We start from the raw sequence: 17,718 nt of genomic DNA, 5'->3' as shown, positions 1-17,718 counted from the left end.
GCAGAGTGAAGGACAGTGACCCCTGAGATGTGCCCCCTCCAGAGAAGTGGATGAGGATGTGATCAGTATGCAACCTTAACAAGTGTCAGGGAGAACTTACAGTGGTCATTTCACCCATTAGATTTTCATTGGGGCTTACGTAAGGTGATTGATATAATTAATTTATGGGATAGTGAGGAATGATGGGAAATCAAAAGCTGCATGATGGGGTCAAGTTGTCACCACGTTTTGGCTGTTATGGAACGGTTAAGTGATTGTGTCATCACTTCTGAGTTCAATTGAATTCCAGCTACTTTAACAGAGCCTTTAACCTACTACAGGCTTTGTACAATGCCGTTTTCCAATTTAAAACTACACAAACGAAATAAGTGAATCTGGTCTTCCTCTAGGGATGATTTCAATGTAAGAAAAAGCTAAAACTTTTATTGGAAAATATAGTAAGACCCTCTGTTTAAAAGGGCTTAAAAGGGAGATGCAATATTAAGTTTAATTAGCTTTTAACCTTATTAGAATGGTATTTCCTCCTTTTTTGTGTACTCAGAGTTGTACAGAGTGAGCCATAAGTTTACATACACAGGATTGTTCGGCCTGGTCCTGTGGAGTGGTCTCCTTGATCTACAGATTTCTCCGCTCTTGATTTCAATCTTTGGGGCAGTTGAAGGCCGTGGTGTATCAGGTAAAGATACGAGACATAAATCATCTCAAGGAACGTATACTTAATGCCATTACAAGCATGACTCCAACTGTGCTGATGAAAGTTCATCAAGAGTGGAAAACACATCATGTGTATCACACTGAATTGAGTTCTACACAATATCACATTGGACAGGCTCTTGACAAAAGCATTCGGCAAAAGTCGTAACTTCAGGACAAACATTTAAATCTGATTGGTCAAAGCGTCACAAGAGGAACAAGCCAAAAAATCAAACTGTTGTTAAATCCAGTCAGAGAAAAGCAGACTTTGTGCCCGTCCTCAAATGCATGCGAAGGACCCCCAGGAAAAATAAATAAATCAGAAAATAGTGGTAATTTCATCTACTTTACATCTACACACACACTGGTTTGTGTGTGTGTTTTTTATCTACTTATTTTATAGACACAGTTGGACATAGTTGTATGATATCCTACTATATAATGTCAGCTTAATTCAATAGGTTTGTTATACTGTATAAACAGAACTGAAGATTGGGTTATGTAGATTTTTGTATTAATTTCATGATAACACCCATTTTTCTAGTACACCATATAACATACATAACATACTTTTGAGGCAGAAATAACTTCTTTAATTGTATAAATGAAAGATAGATGAGTTTATATAATACTGTGGAACTTTAGAGGCAAAGCAAAAATGTTATGAGAAAATCAACTAGAAAACTTACATAGTGCACCTTTAAATATCAAGCTGCCTCACTTCCCCTGAGGAGCCTGAGGAGTGTCTGCACCTGTGTCCTTAATAGAGATTACATTAAATAAATGAAATAAATAGTCAATTCAATAGCCTATATTTGACAAAAAAGTGCTTATATTGATAAGAATTTGTAACACCAATTAACGCAGTCTGGCCCTCCACCACTTAACTTGATTCGAAAATGGCCCTCAGAGGAAAAATAATTGCCCACCCCTTGTCCACAGCCTACTCTCTGTTTGAGAACTACTGCTTCAAACCAACTTTAACAATAGAGTACAGCTTCAAATAGGCCTAATATTTGAGGGCTTTGGCCCGGTCCGTTGTCGTTCATATTACTGTAATGAGACAGTCCGTGAATGGGCCATGTTTAGACAGCTCTGAACTAAAGACCTGCACGGGACGGCCTTTAAATAAATGAAATGAACTAATCCCACTGAAACTGTTCAGAGGTAGAAATGTATGACACCAAAAAGCTCATTCACAGACTGTACCGAGGTCACGCCTCTCGCATCTCGCGCTCAGCCTCATTTATAAAGTTTCACCAGCGATGTTCTACTCACATGGTCAAAGTATAACGTGATAATACATCCACCTGACGCAGAGCTCTCCTCCTCTCGTCTCCACCTGCTCGGTCCTCTGTTACATTGAGTGTCACGCGCTCTCACGCACCCGCATACACCGCACGCACTGCCCCGTATCACCACTCTGCAGCAGCTGCACAGGCTCTGCGTGGGCCGCTGCTCTCCGGGACAGGGGCGCTCCCGCTCGAGGCCACGCGTAACCGCCAGATCCTGCAACATTTGACCAAACAGGACATAGGTCTCTAATCAGGGCCGACATCGCTAAGGCAGGAAACCACCTCTCATCCGTCCTGCCAGTCTGAGTGTGTTTCGGTGTATGTACCATTCCCCTACTGCACTGTGGGACATTAAAAACACAAGAAATGATTGGATGGTGTTAGTATTTTCAAGACGACTGTTGTGACAATGATAGTGATAGTAATGATATATACAATGAGATACATGGTAACAATCATAATAATGCAAACAACAGCAACAATGATAAGAATGGTAATAACAACAACACATGACACATGCAGGAGCTGTATACTCAAGATGTGGCATCTTAAGCTTAATCTGGCTCTAATTGAGTAAAAATCATGTGTTTATGGGCGTTTTGTAATCTAATCTAGACAACTTTAATCGGAAAAAGTAATATACTTAAATGGAGCGTAAAAAACAACAACAGTAATTCATTAATAATAAATTATTTGGAACTTACCATAGAAAAAAATACATAATATGCATTTTCTCCTAAATCATCCCACTAAACCTGTGTGGCCTTCCATTTACACACAGATCTTCAGGTCATAGCCCTAGTTTGCACCTCGCGCAGTGTTTTTAAGCAGTAAGCAAAATCTACTTAAGTCATAGGGTTAGTTTCAAGGGTTTCAAAAGTGCCCATTTAAAATACACATATAAAATACTATATACTAACCTGGCTGTGCCTGATTGATATATAATGTTAATGAGACTTTGTACCAATCAATGCCACTCAATGCATTTCCGTGTACTTCTGTATTCCCATAGATTGATAAGATTTTGAGAGATCAGTTTTACTCTGATGTAACGTCCAGTTCATATCTTGTTTGTTTTCAGCATGTCAAACTACTGTTCATTCCTATGTGACATGTATTTTTCATACAAAGTCTTGTATATTGTTTTATTAGAGCATAGATTTGCAAAATGAGTTGCCAAATCTAAAAACTTAAAAGTACATGGAATTAAATATATCTATTTTTGGGCACTTGTAAAGATGTGTGGTGTTATTTTCCCAGTTTGAATGGAGTCTGTATAAAATAAACATCTTAAAACGATAACGTTTGGTGTGTTTTGAGGTGAATTGTAGGACATGTAAGTATTAAAAGGATTCATCAGAGGTGGGTAAGAGCAAAGTTACTTTAAAATAATACTCACGCAAAGTAAAAAGTAGTATGGTAATCCATATTCAAGAGTAAAGAAGTACTTTGAGAAACAACTACATGAGATAATGTACTGCAGAACAAATGTCAGCATCACGAATACTGACAAATGTCCCTGGACTTACAGCAGGAAATTACTCCAAGTAAAAGTCTGGAGTCAGGAAAGTTACATTTCTTCAAAAGTAAACGTGGTGGAAAGTTTTGAATTACAAAAGCTCATGTTATTGTGTTTGATTAGAGGTTTTGGGTGATTGTACTTTTTTAGTATATTTTTAAACTTGTAATGGACTATGATTTTGGCCATGTATTATTGTAATTGTTATATTTCAAAAAATCTTCTGTGTTTTATGGCGGTTGGTATCCAAGTATTAAATTACCGTCACCTACAGTAGTTGTACGTCTAAGACTTACAAGACTTTATTTTTCATTTTAATAAAATAAAGTATGTGAGTACTGAGCACAGCATAAGTCTCCATCGTCCTCAAGGACATGCATTAATCTTAATAATAATATTATTAATCTTAATTCAGTTTAAGATATATTTAATTTTACATATACTTAAGCCCAGGATGGATATCTGGATAGGTGGAAATAATGAGGAGACATGAGGATGCGTTCAGGAGCTTTATTGAACCTCACAGGTACACACAGACTGGAATCTGATTCGTCATCGCATTCGTTGTTGTTGTTATTATGGCGTTGTTGTTTTTTTCATGTAAACCGCACATTAAAACATATTAAAAACAGCATTACCATTAAAACCATTAAACCATTAAACAAATTTAAAAACCTTTAATACCTTGATCTACAAAGCACATGTGATGACATAAAGCACACAATAAACTCAAAGGCGGAAATACCCTTGAACAGCAGAAAGGAAATGAATGCAGGTGACATCATACACAATAATGCTAAGGCTGGAGCGCCCCCTACTGGACGCCCCACTAACTGCAAGCACATGGAAACAAAGGAGCCATGGGGCCTTTTGTACACCCGCCCCCAAATGTATAGAATACATTTGCTCTAAACAAAAGGCAAACTATTCAAGCTGACTGTTCTTCGTCCTCCTCTGGGAGGGCTGGCAGCAAAACCAGTCTCTCAACAGGCGGGGTGCGGAGCGGTTGTACATATTCGGCAAAACTGGTCGATCATCGTAGCGGGGCCTAACCCGGGGCTCTCCGGTCCCTCTTGGCCCGAGCTCTCCTCGCCCTCAGCTAGCACAGGAGGGGGTGGAGGAGGTTGGAACCGGTACACAAGCCACGGGTGTGTCTAGGAGCTGGCACTGGGGCCCAGGTCGGTCCCTCCTGATGCGGTTCATCCTGGTACACCGGAATTGGGCTGAAGTCTGGTTCCGCCTTGATCCCAACTAACCCTGGAGGGGCTGGTGATCGGTTCTCTTCCTCTGCCGTGGGACCTGGGTGGGGGGAGGTGAACCCCAGGTCAGCAAATGCATTTATGTGTTCCTTGTACTGCTGCATCCAGCGTATTTCCCGCCGCAGCACTTCTCGCGCCGCCTCCAACGTTGCATCGTAATCCTCATCGCAGGGTCGAAGTCTGGGACTCCGAGGGTGAAAGCTCTGGGTATCATCCATCTTGTAGGGCAGAGACATCTTACTTCCGGCTCGAAGGACCGGCCGCGGGTGTGTTCTAGGAGCTGGCACTGGGGCCCAGGTCGGTCCCTCCTGTTCATCCTGGTACACCGGAATTGGGCGGAAGTCTGGTTCCGCCTTGATCCTAACTAACCCCGGAGGGGGTGGTGACCGGTTTTCTTCCTCTGGCAGAGACATCTTACAACTGGCTCGAAGGACTGGACCCCAGCTGGCACTGGGGCCCAGGTCGGTCCCTCCTGATGCGGTTCATCCTGGTACACCGGAATTGGGCTGAAGTCTGGTTCCGCCTTGGTCCCAACTAACCCTGGAGGGGGTAGTGACCGGTTCTCTTCCTCTATCGTAGGACCTGGGTGGGGGGAGGTGAACCCCAGGTCAGCCAATGCATTTATGATTTCCTTGTAAGTAGTAAGTAAGTAAGTAAGTAAATTTTATTTATATAGCACCTTTCACAGACAGAGGTCACAAAGTGCTTCACAAAGCACAGAATAAAACAATAAAAACACAAAAAACTTACAGTGAACAATACATATACAACAATATACAGTAAAATCAGTCCGTAAAACAAGTGCATTTAAAAGGCTTGACTAAATAAAAAGGTTTTAAGCTGACCCTTAAAAGCAGTAACTGAGTCCAGTGACCGCAGGGAGAACGGAAGATCGTTCCAGAGTTTGGGGGCAACAGCCTGGAAGGATCTGTCTCCTCTGGTCCGAAAACGGGTGCGAGGAACCAATAACAGTTTTTGGTCCAAGGACCTTAGTGAGCGAGAGGGAGCGTATGGTTTAATCAGATCGCTGATGTACGATGGGACCTGACCATTTAAAGCTCTAAAAGTTAAAACAAGGATTTTAAACTGTATCCGGTAGGAGACCGGCTCCAGTGAAGGGCTTTAAGAATGGGTGAAATGTGGGCCCTTCTATTTGTGCGGGTCAAGATCCTCGCTGCAGAGTTCTGGACCAGCTGCAGACGAGAGAGTTCCTTCTTGTTAAGACAGGAAAACAAGCTATTACAATAGTCTAAACGTGAAGACACAAATGCATGAATTATAACTTCCAGGTCATTTTGAGACACCATTTTCCTGAGCTTAGAGATTTTCCTCAACTGAAAGAAACAGTTCCTCGTCAACAGCTTAGAGTGGTGCTCTAAAGACATGTCTTTGTCAAAGACAACACCCAAGTTTCTAAGACTTGGTTTAGCAGTCTGGCCTAAAACACCCAAGTACTGGTTTATCCCTGGAATGGCATCATCAGGGGCAATAATCAGAGTTTCTGTTTTGTCAGCATTTAGCTGCAAGGAGTTTTTACTCAGCCAGTGTTTTATTTGCACTAAACAACTGACCAATGATTTCAGCTTCTGGATCTCAGAAGGTTTAAAAGAGCAATATAGCTGAATATCGTCAGTGAACAGGTGATAGGACACATCACTAAACTCTTTAATGATCATTCCCAGGGGAATTATATAAAGCAGAAATAAGACGGGACCCAAGACGGAGCCCTGAGGAACTCCACACAACAGATCAGCTGAGTCGGACATTATTTGGTTTGCAGCAATACTAAAGCTCCGACCGGATAAATATGAGGAAAACCAATGAAGAACTGACCCCGATGTCCAATCAGGTCCCTCAGTCTGTTCAACAGGATATGATGGTCGACAGTGTCAAAGGCTGCAGACAGATCCAACAGAACTAAAACCGTGCATTTCCCAGAATCAGCAGACATCATAATGTCACTGGACACTTTCAACAATGCGGTTTCCGTAGAATGATGTTTGCGGAAACCAGAAAAGAGTCGTGAATGGTCATGGGACGTCTTTGTCGTTTTATCCTGTAGAAGTCCTTCTTCCATCACTTTGGCGTTCCTAGGCCCATGAAGTCAAAGCGCGTTAGAACATCCTCTTGCTCCTCATCCTCGGCTCAGTCTCCAACACCCCCCACCTCTATAAACGTTTACCCAGCCCTGTGCTACATAAGTAAGCAACCACAGCCTGACACAAACCCTGTGACTGGATCGCCAGAACGTTCCGCAGATTGAACTCCCGGCCATTATTCCGAAACCACAAGGCCAACCCGGCCCTTTCTCTATCATAAGCCTCACAGCAAATCAGCACATGCTCGACAGTCTCTGGCACCCGACAGTGACCACACAGACCGGTCGGATGTTTGCCTATCCTACTCAGTGACCAATTGAATCCAGTATGGCCAATCCTCATGCGGGCGAAGGCCCTTTCCTCCCACGCGTTCCTGCCCATAGACCCGCAAGGACCCACACTACCCTGTATGTGATAGAGATGCCGTCCAGTAACACAGTGGCTCCAAAATTCCTGCCAAAGGCCGACCACATGACTCTTGATAACGGGCTTGATTTCAGATTTGCTTAACTCAACCGCCACATCAATTGATGGCCGCCTAAGGGAACGTTTAGCCAGTGTATCAGCCATTTCGTTACCATCCACCCCCACATGCGCAGGGACCCAAATGAAGGAAACCCTCGCATCCTTCCTGGACAGGGAGAGCATCAGACAGAAGATGCCATTCAACACATCCTGTCTGCAATCCGATTTCCCAGATTTAATGCTTTGCAATGCAGAAAGGCTGTCAGAGGCCACCACAATGCCGCAACACTGCAAAGCAGATTCCGCCCATTCCAATGCCAACCGTATCGCTATGAGTTCCGACGTGAAAACAGAAAGGCGATCAGTCAACCTCTTCTTGACCGCCAGCCCCAGGTCAGGCCCAAAATAAGCGGCGCCAGTACGCCCACTCTCAGGATCCCTAGACCCGTCGGTATAAATAAACACATCACCTGAGTGCTTATCGATGAGCGCTTGAACGGCAAACTGCGGTGCCCTCCCAGCGACTCCTCTAAGCTTGCCATGCAAGCTAACATCAACAGGAGCCGGGACAAACTTCCACGGAGCTATAGCAGACAAAGCCACCGACGGGCTCACACGCAGATCACCAACCCCCGCAAGCCGCGCCTTCGCATTTCCTACCTGGCTAAAAACCATACCGCCAGCCTCATTCTGCCCCCCATCAACCCTGAGAAAGTCCCTCACCGGGTGAGAGCTCGTATGACCTTGCACATTCACCCAGTAAGCCAACAGAAGTTCTAGCCTCCGGAGCCGTAACGGCAATTCCCCCAACTCAACCTGCAGCGCCGAGACAGGGGAGGTCCTAAAAGCCCTACAGCAGATGCGCAAGGCCTGGGCTTGCTCCACATCAAGCTTCTTTAAGTTAGTCTCAGCCGCAGACATGTAGGCTATACAGCCATAATCAATAGCCGCCCTCATGACGGCCCGATAAATACCCAGGAGCGACCTTCTGCTGGCCCCCCAGTCCTGGCCGGATAGACAACGAAGCAAGTTATTCACCCTTTTGCATTTACCACTGACCTCATCAATGTGCTGACGCCAACTAAGCCTCTCGTCAAAGGTGACCCCCAAGAACCTCACCTCCCTGACCTGTTCGAGCACCTGCCCATGCAGTCGAAGGGAGACGTCCCTATGCCCATTGAAGAAACAGATCACTTGAGACTTCCGTACGGACAGTTTAAACCCCCACTTCAGGGTCCACTGCTCCACCTGCTGTATTGCCCTTTGCAGTTTCGCCTCGTAAAACCGGAGATTCCTCCCTCTCACCCATAGAGCGCCATCATCAGCATAAAGGCTCCTCCCAACAGACCCATCCACGTTGTCAAAGATGTCCTTAATCATAACATTGAACAAGATAGGGCTACACACACTCCCCTGCGGGATCCCATTCTCTACCTCATAGACCCCAGAGTAAGCAGCGCCCACTCTGGTTTGGATACGCCGGCCAGACAGAAAGCTCCGGACCCAGTTAAACAGTTTACCCTTCACACGACACTTCCGCAGCTTAATGAGGAGCCCATCCTTCCAAACCATATCGTACGCCTTCTCCACATCAAAGAGCACCGCAATAACCTTTTCTTTCTGAGCCCTGGCCAGCTGGATATCAGATTTCAGATATCTGATTCTCCAAGAAGTAATCCAACCGCTCGGTAACTGTAAAGGTCAATTTGACACATTTATGTTTTATGGTAAGGTTTTGCTTTATTTTGGTAACTTCCTGTGTAACCGGAAGTGATGGTAAAACGGAAGTCTACTTGACATACTGGAAAAGACGGAAAGTAAATTGAACAACGGAAAACGGACAAAACACGGACAAAACACGGACAAACTCAAGGATCTAGTGTTACGGCAGTTTCCTGTAAACAATGATCAAGTAAAGAGTAACCAGGCAATAACTTGAAGCAGAAACAGAGTCTCTCGGTCTCTCTCAAAAGGTGGAAGTTTATTCACGTGCACAGTGGATAAACACCCTCACTTTCCCTAAGACAAGTTCGTTCTGTCCCTACCTAACTTTACAAGTTACAAAGTACACCTTTTATAGGTGGTAACAAACATAACATAATCACAACCCAAATCAGCTCAAAAAGAGATAGACCAGACTATCACGTCTGTGACGGTTCCAGCTCTCTCTTCAGAGGTTTAATCAAAGACCATTTCCACACTGAATCCGGTCCTGACGCATTAATTGATGATTAAGAGGCGCCGGACAGTAGATATTCAGTATAATCAGGACCTCATATTCTTATCCCATCTGCACACAGGAGAACAACAAAGATATTAATTCCGTGACATGTCATGGCCTAAAACAACATTAGAATGACATGACATGACCCATTTTCTGCCATTACACTAGCTACAGTCGACAGGGGAACAAGGTCTGTAGTGGAAAACGATTGTATTTATGAGATATTTGAAATGTTTAATGGATGTGTATGTTGTGAAAATATAGTACCAATGTAATGAGTTAGAAATACGGGGATTCACGTCCAAAATGTAATTGTCTTTTTATTTTATTCTGTCTAGCTCTTACGTTGGTTGAATGACACGGAAAGGAATCATTAAAAGACATTTAACCATCAGTTCTGGCCTTCTTAATTCGACTGGACGCTACAGTAAGAGCTTGACCGCCGCCATTTTGCTGCACCACGAGGGCTCACGGTTTCAAGGCAACACCCACAACGTCCAGCAGATGGCAGAAGCTGGTCAGGAAGTCCAAAGCACATCAGCAATACCAGACGTTCTGAAAGAGTCAAAGTACCAACTGAAAAAATGTTAACTTATCAGAAAGAAGAAACAAGCAAAAAGGAAAAAAGACTTTTGACTCAATACGAACAGTGGAAAATGCAGGTGCGTGAAACACGAGAAAAACTAAAGTCAGACATTTCAGAAAAGGAAATAGCTGATCTAGCAGACATACTAGAACAAAAGAGAGACGATCTGTTAAAACTGTACAATGACATGAGAAGTTCCATGGCACCTTCATCAGACATAAGGAGAAAAACTGATGCATGTGAAGCAGTGACACATGACGTTGTAAGAATAATTCTGGAAAGAATAAGTGGAGTAGATGGAGATTTTGATGCAGAGTGTGAAAGAAAACGTTTACGTGGACTGTTAGAGTACGATTACGGCCAGTCCATATATGGCTCAACCGCAGCATCAAACCACAGTCAACACTCCTCAGCTTCACTCCTAACATCAAGACGAGCAGACGCAGCGGCCGAACTCGCAGCAAAGGAAGCGGAGTATAAGATTGTACAAGAGGAGCAAAGACAAAGGGAAAATATAAAGGCTCTAGAAGAAGAGCATAATAAACAAATGGCAATTCAAACATCAGAGTTGGAACGTTTGAGAGCTGAGAAGGACGTAGAGGCAGCTCGTGCCAGGTGGGAAGCCTATAACAGAGAATTGTCTCAACTAGACGACGCGCAGTCAGTTAAAGGTGAACAGGTGAGCCCAGAGCACACACCCAAACAAACTGTATCGCCTTATACCATACCTGTGCCAACAGCTCCCCCTAGTGTTAGCCAGCTTGCACAGGCCCTACAAGACAGTATAAGAATGAACAGACTCCCCACACCAGAGCCAACAATGTTTAGTGGTGAGCCTATAAAGTTTATTGAATGGAAATCCACCTTTATATCACTCATTGAACAAAATGGCATCTCAGCAGCGGATAAACTGTATTATCTAAAAAGATATGTGACTGGCCCAGCTCGCAAATGTCTTGAAGGGACTTTCTTTAGAAATGATGAAGAAGCATATAAAGACGCCTGGGAGAAACTAAACCAAAGGTATGGCCAGCCATTTGTGATACAAAGAGCATTTAGAGAGAAGTTGTCTAACTGGCCAAAAATACAATCTAAAGATGCCGATGGACTAAGGAACTTTGCAGACTTTGTAAATGCATGTACGCTTGCTATGCCGCATGTAAAGGGTTGCAAATACTCAACGACTGCGAAGAAAATCAGAAATTGTTGCATAAACTACCAGACTGGATAAATGCGAGATGGAACAGGCATGTGACAAAGACACTTATGAACGGTGGTGAGTTTCCCAGCTATAGTGATTTTGCTTCCTTCCTCTCACTTGAGGCCGAAGTTGCATGTAATCCAGTCACCTCCATTCATGCGCTACGGTCCACTGAAACAAATGATGATAAAAGGAATACAAAGGAAATCAAAAGGAACAAAGCAGGTGTATTTAACACAAACGCAACTGAACATGGCGACAATCAGGCAAAATCTAAAATGCACAGTGGCTCTTCATGCATGTTGTGCCAAGAGACACATCCACTTATTAAGTGCCAAGACTTTCTGAAAATGACCCTAGAAAACAGAAAGAAATATATAAAGGACAACAAACTTTGTTATGGTTGCTTAAAACAAGGGCACAACGCTAAGGACTGCAGACGCCGCCTCACTTGTGAGACTTGCTCTAAGAGACACCCAACCTGTCTTCATGATGAAAACTACAGCTACCGCCTGCAAAGAAGCACACAAGGTCACGTGAGTACAGACAACGCAATTCAAGGTAACACACTGGAAGCTGCAACAGCCATGTCACTAAATGTTGCTAGAGCAGAACATGCTGTCAGCACCTCAATGATAGTTCCAGTATGGGTGTCAACTGCCACAAACCCACAAAAGGAAAAACTAGTCTATGCATTATTAGACACTCAGAGTGACACAGTCTTTATTGATCAAGATATAACACGTGAACTGCAAGCAGATGTGTGCCCAGTAAAACTCAAACTGACTACAATGATGGGTAAAAATGCAGTTGTAAGCAGCGGAAAAGTGTGTGATCTTCTGGTGAGAAGTTACAATTCAGCAACAGTGATAAGGCTCCCCACTGCTTACACAAAGGACTACATACCTGCAAACAGAGAACACATACCAACATGTGAAACAGCCAAATTGTGGAGTCATCTGTTACCCATTGTGGATGATGTCCCGCCGCTCCTCAATTGTGAAGTAAGTCTTCTCATTGGTTACACTTGTCCCAGAGCTTTAGCACCCAGACAAGTACTCCTTGGCAAAGACAATGAGCCATATGCCATTCACACTGATTTAGGATGGAGCATAGTTGGTAATTCAGTGCCTTGCAACGAAACATGCACAATGAACAGTGTCTGTCACAGAATAACTGTCAAGGAAATCCCTCCTTCCACTCCTGCAGACGCAATACGTGCTTTAGAAAAGGACTTCAAAGATGGTGAAAGAAACGAGAAAGCTGTGTCACAGGAGGATCTCACGTTCCTCGAGAAACTTGAACAAGGCATAATACAAACTGAGGATGGACATTACAAGATGCCATTACCCTTCAAGAAAAGGCCGCAATTGCAAGATAACAGAAAACTTGTTGAAAGCAGACTCAATCAGCTCAAAAGGAAACTTATGCGTGATGAAAAATACAGAAAGGACTACGTCACATACATGAATGACATCATCAGAAGAGGTGATGCAGAAGAGACAGATGATAATGGCCCAGAAGGTGAGACATGGTACATACCGCACCACGGCATATATCATCCAAAGAAACCAGAAAGGCTGCGCGTGGTGTTTGATTGCTCAGCTAAGCACAAAGGTACCTGTCTTAACGAACATTTACTTACCGGCCCTGACATGATTAACAACTTAACTGGTGTACTTGTACGTTTTCGACAACATCAAGTTGCTCTAATGTGTGACATAGAAAAGATGTTCCACCAGTTCAAAGTCAACACAAACGATCGCAACTACTTACGGTTCTTATGGTGGAAAGACGGTGACATGAGTAAACCCCCCCAAGCATACAGGATGACGGTACACCTCTTTGGCGCCGTTTCGTCACCTGGTTGTGCGAACTATGGACTCAAACATATGGCCAAAGAGAACAACCATGAGTACCCTGTAGGCTCACAGTTCATTGCCAGAGACTTCTATGTTGATGATGGAGTCACAAGTGTGGAGACAGTGAAGGACGCTGTACAACTAGCAAAAGAAGCGCGTGATCTTTGTGCAAAAGGTGGACTAAGGTTACACAAGTTTGTGTCCAACAACAGTGTTGTTCTTGACAGCATCCCTGCTTCGGAACATGCAGTAGACACAAAAACAAAGGACTTGACGTTCACCGAGACACAAACAGAAAGAGCACTTGGCATTTATTGGAACATAGAAAAAGATTGTTTCACGTTTAACATCGCAGAAAAAGACCAACCACCAACCAGGCGTGGAATCTTGTCCACAGTCGCAGCAATATACGACCCCTTGGGATTTGTTGCTCCTTACGTGCTCAATGGCAAAAAAATCCTCCAAGAAATGTGTCGTCAAGGAATGGACTGGGACGAGCCGTTACCTGAATGTCTCAAGCCACGGTGGGAGAGTTGGAAAAGGGATTTGAACAATCTGAAAAAGTTGCAAATAAACAGATGTTATGTTCCTGCAATATTTGGAGATGTAGCAAAAAAGGAATTGCATCACTTTTCCGATGCAAGCACAACAGGATATGGACAATGCACTTACTTAAGACTGATAAATAAAAACAAAGATGTCCATTGTAGCTTTATTATGGGCAAAGCACGTGTCTCTCCAACAAAGGTCACCACAATTCCAAGGCTAGAATTGACTGCAGCTACAGTATCAGTCACAGTAAGCAACATGCTAAAGGAGGAGCTACTCTATGATAACGTGGAGGAGTTCTTTTGGACGGACTCAAAGGTTACTCTGGGGTACGTAAATAATGAAGCAAGACGCTTCCACACGTTTGTCGCTAACAGAGTGCAAAGGATCCGCAACAATACCACCCCACAGCAATGGTTTTATGTACCTACAATTGAAAACCCTGCTGACATGGCATCAAGAGGAACAGTAAATGAACTACTGTCATCCAATTGGCTTACAGGGCCTCAGTTCTTGTGGGAAAAGGAGATACATTTTCCTTCAAAAGAGACAATTGAACTCCCAATAGGAGACCCAGAGGTGAGAAAAGTGCAGTCACTAAATACACAAACCACAGAACACAGAAGTCTTAGTGACCGTCTCACCAAGTTCTCATCCTGGTCTCGCGCAGTCAGTGCAGTAGCGCGTCTCAAACAATATATGCTCAAAGACAAATCAAAATCACGGAGCACTGTAACCGAAAGACAAAATGCAGAAATATTCATCATCAAAGACCTACAAAGACAAGCATATTCCACTGAAATAAAGTCACTGGGCAAAGGAAAAGCATTATCAAAAAACAATAAAATGCACAACTTGGATCTTTTCTTGGATAAAGACGATATGCTCAAGGTGGGAGGAAGGCTGAGAAACTCATCACTTCCAAACTCATTCAAAACATTATGGTCCGACAACGATGGCACACTCCTAAACGAAATATTCAAACAGGTGACAGTGATGGACAAAGATGAAACTCAACCACGATCACAATGGAGACTTGGAAGAGTTTTGGATACTGTAACAGATACAGATGGACTTGTGAGAAAGGTTAAAATAGCCTTTATAGACAGAAATCTTAACAAAAAGGGTGAACGTTTGCATAAAATGTCTATAGTGGAATGCCCAGTTCATAAGTTAGTTCTGCTATTAGAAGGTTGTGGAAAGTAAATGTTATAAAAGCTAAAATTCACTGAGATGTTGTAATTATTACATGTTCATATAGTTGTTTTACGGTTAAGTAACTTTAAGAAATTATTTGTGTTTTATTTCACGTTCATTAACAGAAAATAATTTGATGGGAGTGTAAAGGTCAATTTGACACATTTATGTTTTATGGTAAGGTTTTGCTTTATTTTGGTAACTTCCTGTGTAACCGGAAGTGATGGTAAAACGGAAGTCTACTTGACATACTGGAAAAGACGGAAAGTAAATTGAACAACGGAAAACGGACAAAACACGGACAAAACACGGACAAACTCAAGGATCTAGCTACAGTCGACAGGGGAACAAGGTCTGTAGTGGAAAACGATTGTATTTATGAGATATTTGAAATGTTTAATGGATGTATATGTTGTGAAAATATAGTACCAATGTAATGAGTTAGAAATACGGGGATTCACGTCCAAAATGTAATTGTCTTTTTATTTTATTCTGTCTAGCTCTTACGTTGGTTGAATGACACGGAAAGGAATCATTAAAAGACATTTAACCATCAGTTCTGGCCTTCTCAATTCGACTGGACGCTACTGTAACCATGCGCTCCATCGTTTTCCCGAGCTGCGACGTCAAGGCAATCGGCCTATAACTTGAAGGGTCAGACGCTGGCCTACCCGGCTTCAGAACCGGCACCACCGTAGACTGTTTCCACGCAGATGGAACACAACCTGAATCCCAAACACGGTTGAAAAGACCCAGGACTAATATTTCCACTGATGTCGCTGCTTGGTAGCCGTGCGTCTACGAGACTGGACGAGGACAGGAGACCACCCCCACCCCCATCTCGTCACTCTGATCACTCTGACTCCCCAAAAGCAGACCCCCATCACTCCGACTCCCATTTAGCGCCTTTAGCCTGTTTTCTATATCTGCCCAATCAAGCTCCTTTGTTCCAAGGAATCTCCCTGCAGCTTTAGCAATGATCCTGATCCTTTCAGTTCTGCTTTGAGTCTGAGCAGCACAGTTTACAACATCCACCATAAAGAGTACAAAATCCTCTCTATCCACAACCAGGGTATTCTCATTAATTCTGGAACCTGCACACTTGGGACCTCCACTCTTGAAACCTTCACACTTCTTGGGAGCCACGCTGGCCTTTCTCATTTCGCCCTGGCTGGGAGCAGCGCTGGCTCCTCTCTCTGTATTTACTCTAAACTCGTTACTTGAAACTTTCTTGACTGCATCTGCATAGGATACACCTTGAGAGACCTTTATTTTCTGCACCTCAGCAGCTCTTTTGCTAAACCTGCATCCCCCGTAGGCAGAGCTATGTTCTTCCCCACAGTTACAGCACTACAACACAGTTTTGCTCCCACGTCACACTTCCCATACTCGTGATCTCCTGCACATTTACCACATCTTTGCCTCCCTCTACAGACCGCTGCAATATGCCCAAAGCGCTGGCACTTAAAGCAACGCAGGGGCGGTGGAACATATGGCCTAACGTCATGGCACATGAACCCAATGAACACCTTACTAGGCAGGCACCTCCCTTCAAGTGTTACCATTACCGACAAGCTGTCACATCTTACCCCAGACCGGGTCACCTTCAACCGCCTAGCGTCCACCACCGTAGCTCCAGTCAAATTCTCCTTAACTTCATCCACAGACGTCGCCGTAGGGACACCTACGATAACTCCTCTGACCGTGTTTCTTTCAGCATCAGACACAAGAATGTCCTTTCCACCCAGACGTTTAGTTCCAATCGCCTTCCGTTGCTGAGCCGCGTCCTTGCACACGACCAGCAGCGAGCCATCTCTAAGGACACTCGCACTCTTGATCACTCCCACAGCTACAGTTAGGCTCTTTGAAAATGCCACTGAATTCCACTCCTTAAAGGACGCACTATCCTGTGCAAGCTTTATGATCACCTTACAGTCTCTGCTCTCACTCCGGATATCAATTGCTTCAGCCTCATCCTGCTGCTCATACCCAGAACCCTCGGACGAGCTAAGGGACTTTTTACGTTTCCGGGCACGTGCAGCCAGAAAAGGCTGCTCCTCCACGCCGTCCAGAACGTCTTCGACCACCGATCCACTCTCCTCCGCCATCTCCCGTCTCTCCAGACCGGAGACTAGCTCTTCTTCTTAACCGCACCACTTCTTTTATACCTTGATCTTCAAAGCACACGTGATGTCACAAAGCATATGTGATGTCACAAAGCATATGTGATGTCACAAAGCATATGTGATGTCACAAAGCATATGTGATGTCACAAAGTATATGTGATGTTGGCGGGGGGGCGTCACCTTTTTTCAGCCAGCGTATTGTTTATATTTTTCCACCAATCAGCTGCGACCCACATGGCTACTGTTTCAGCAGCAGCTGCGGTCTCCTCAGAGACATGATTCTGTAACTCCGCACTGTCTTCAGAGCTTACGATTCCCTGAACTGCATTGCAACGGAACTGAGGTACTTTTACTCTAAAGTATTGCTTTAACGCTGTCTTTTAAGGTGGACTCGTGATGTCACTTTTGTCTGGGCACCTGAGCAGGGAAGGAGCAATGCTAAGCTAACATGCTGCTTCAGTGCACGCTGCATAATAAATGCAGGCTTAATATTACTACCTGCTGAATAATTAACATTACGTAGTCTCTTGAAACTAGCTGTTTTGGCCTGGTATAATCTCTGCATGCATGCTTTGTGTCTATTTTATGGTGCTTTGCGTTAGTTTTTGTGGCTAAACCAGCGTTTAGCTCCGGGCCTTGGAGC

This window comes from Eucyclogobius newberryi, unplaced genomic scaffold (genome assembly GCF_026437365.1).
Source record: "Eucyclogobius newberryi isolate DKJ021-1_F unplaced genomic scaffold, fEucNew1.0.hap1 SCAF_7, whole genome shotgun sequence".
In the NCBI taxonomy this organism is placed as follows: Eukaryota; Metazoa; Chordata; class Actinopteri; order Gobiiformes; family Gobiidae; genus Eucyclogobius; species Eucyclogobius newberryi.
Note: the sequence above shows the minus strand (reverse complement) of the source record.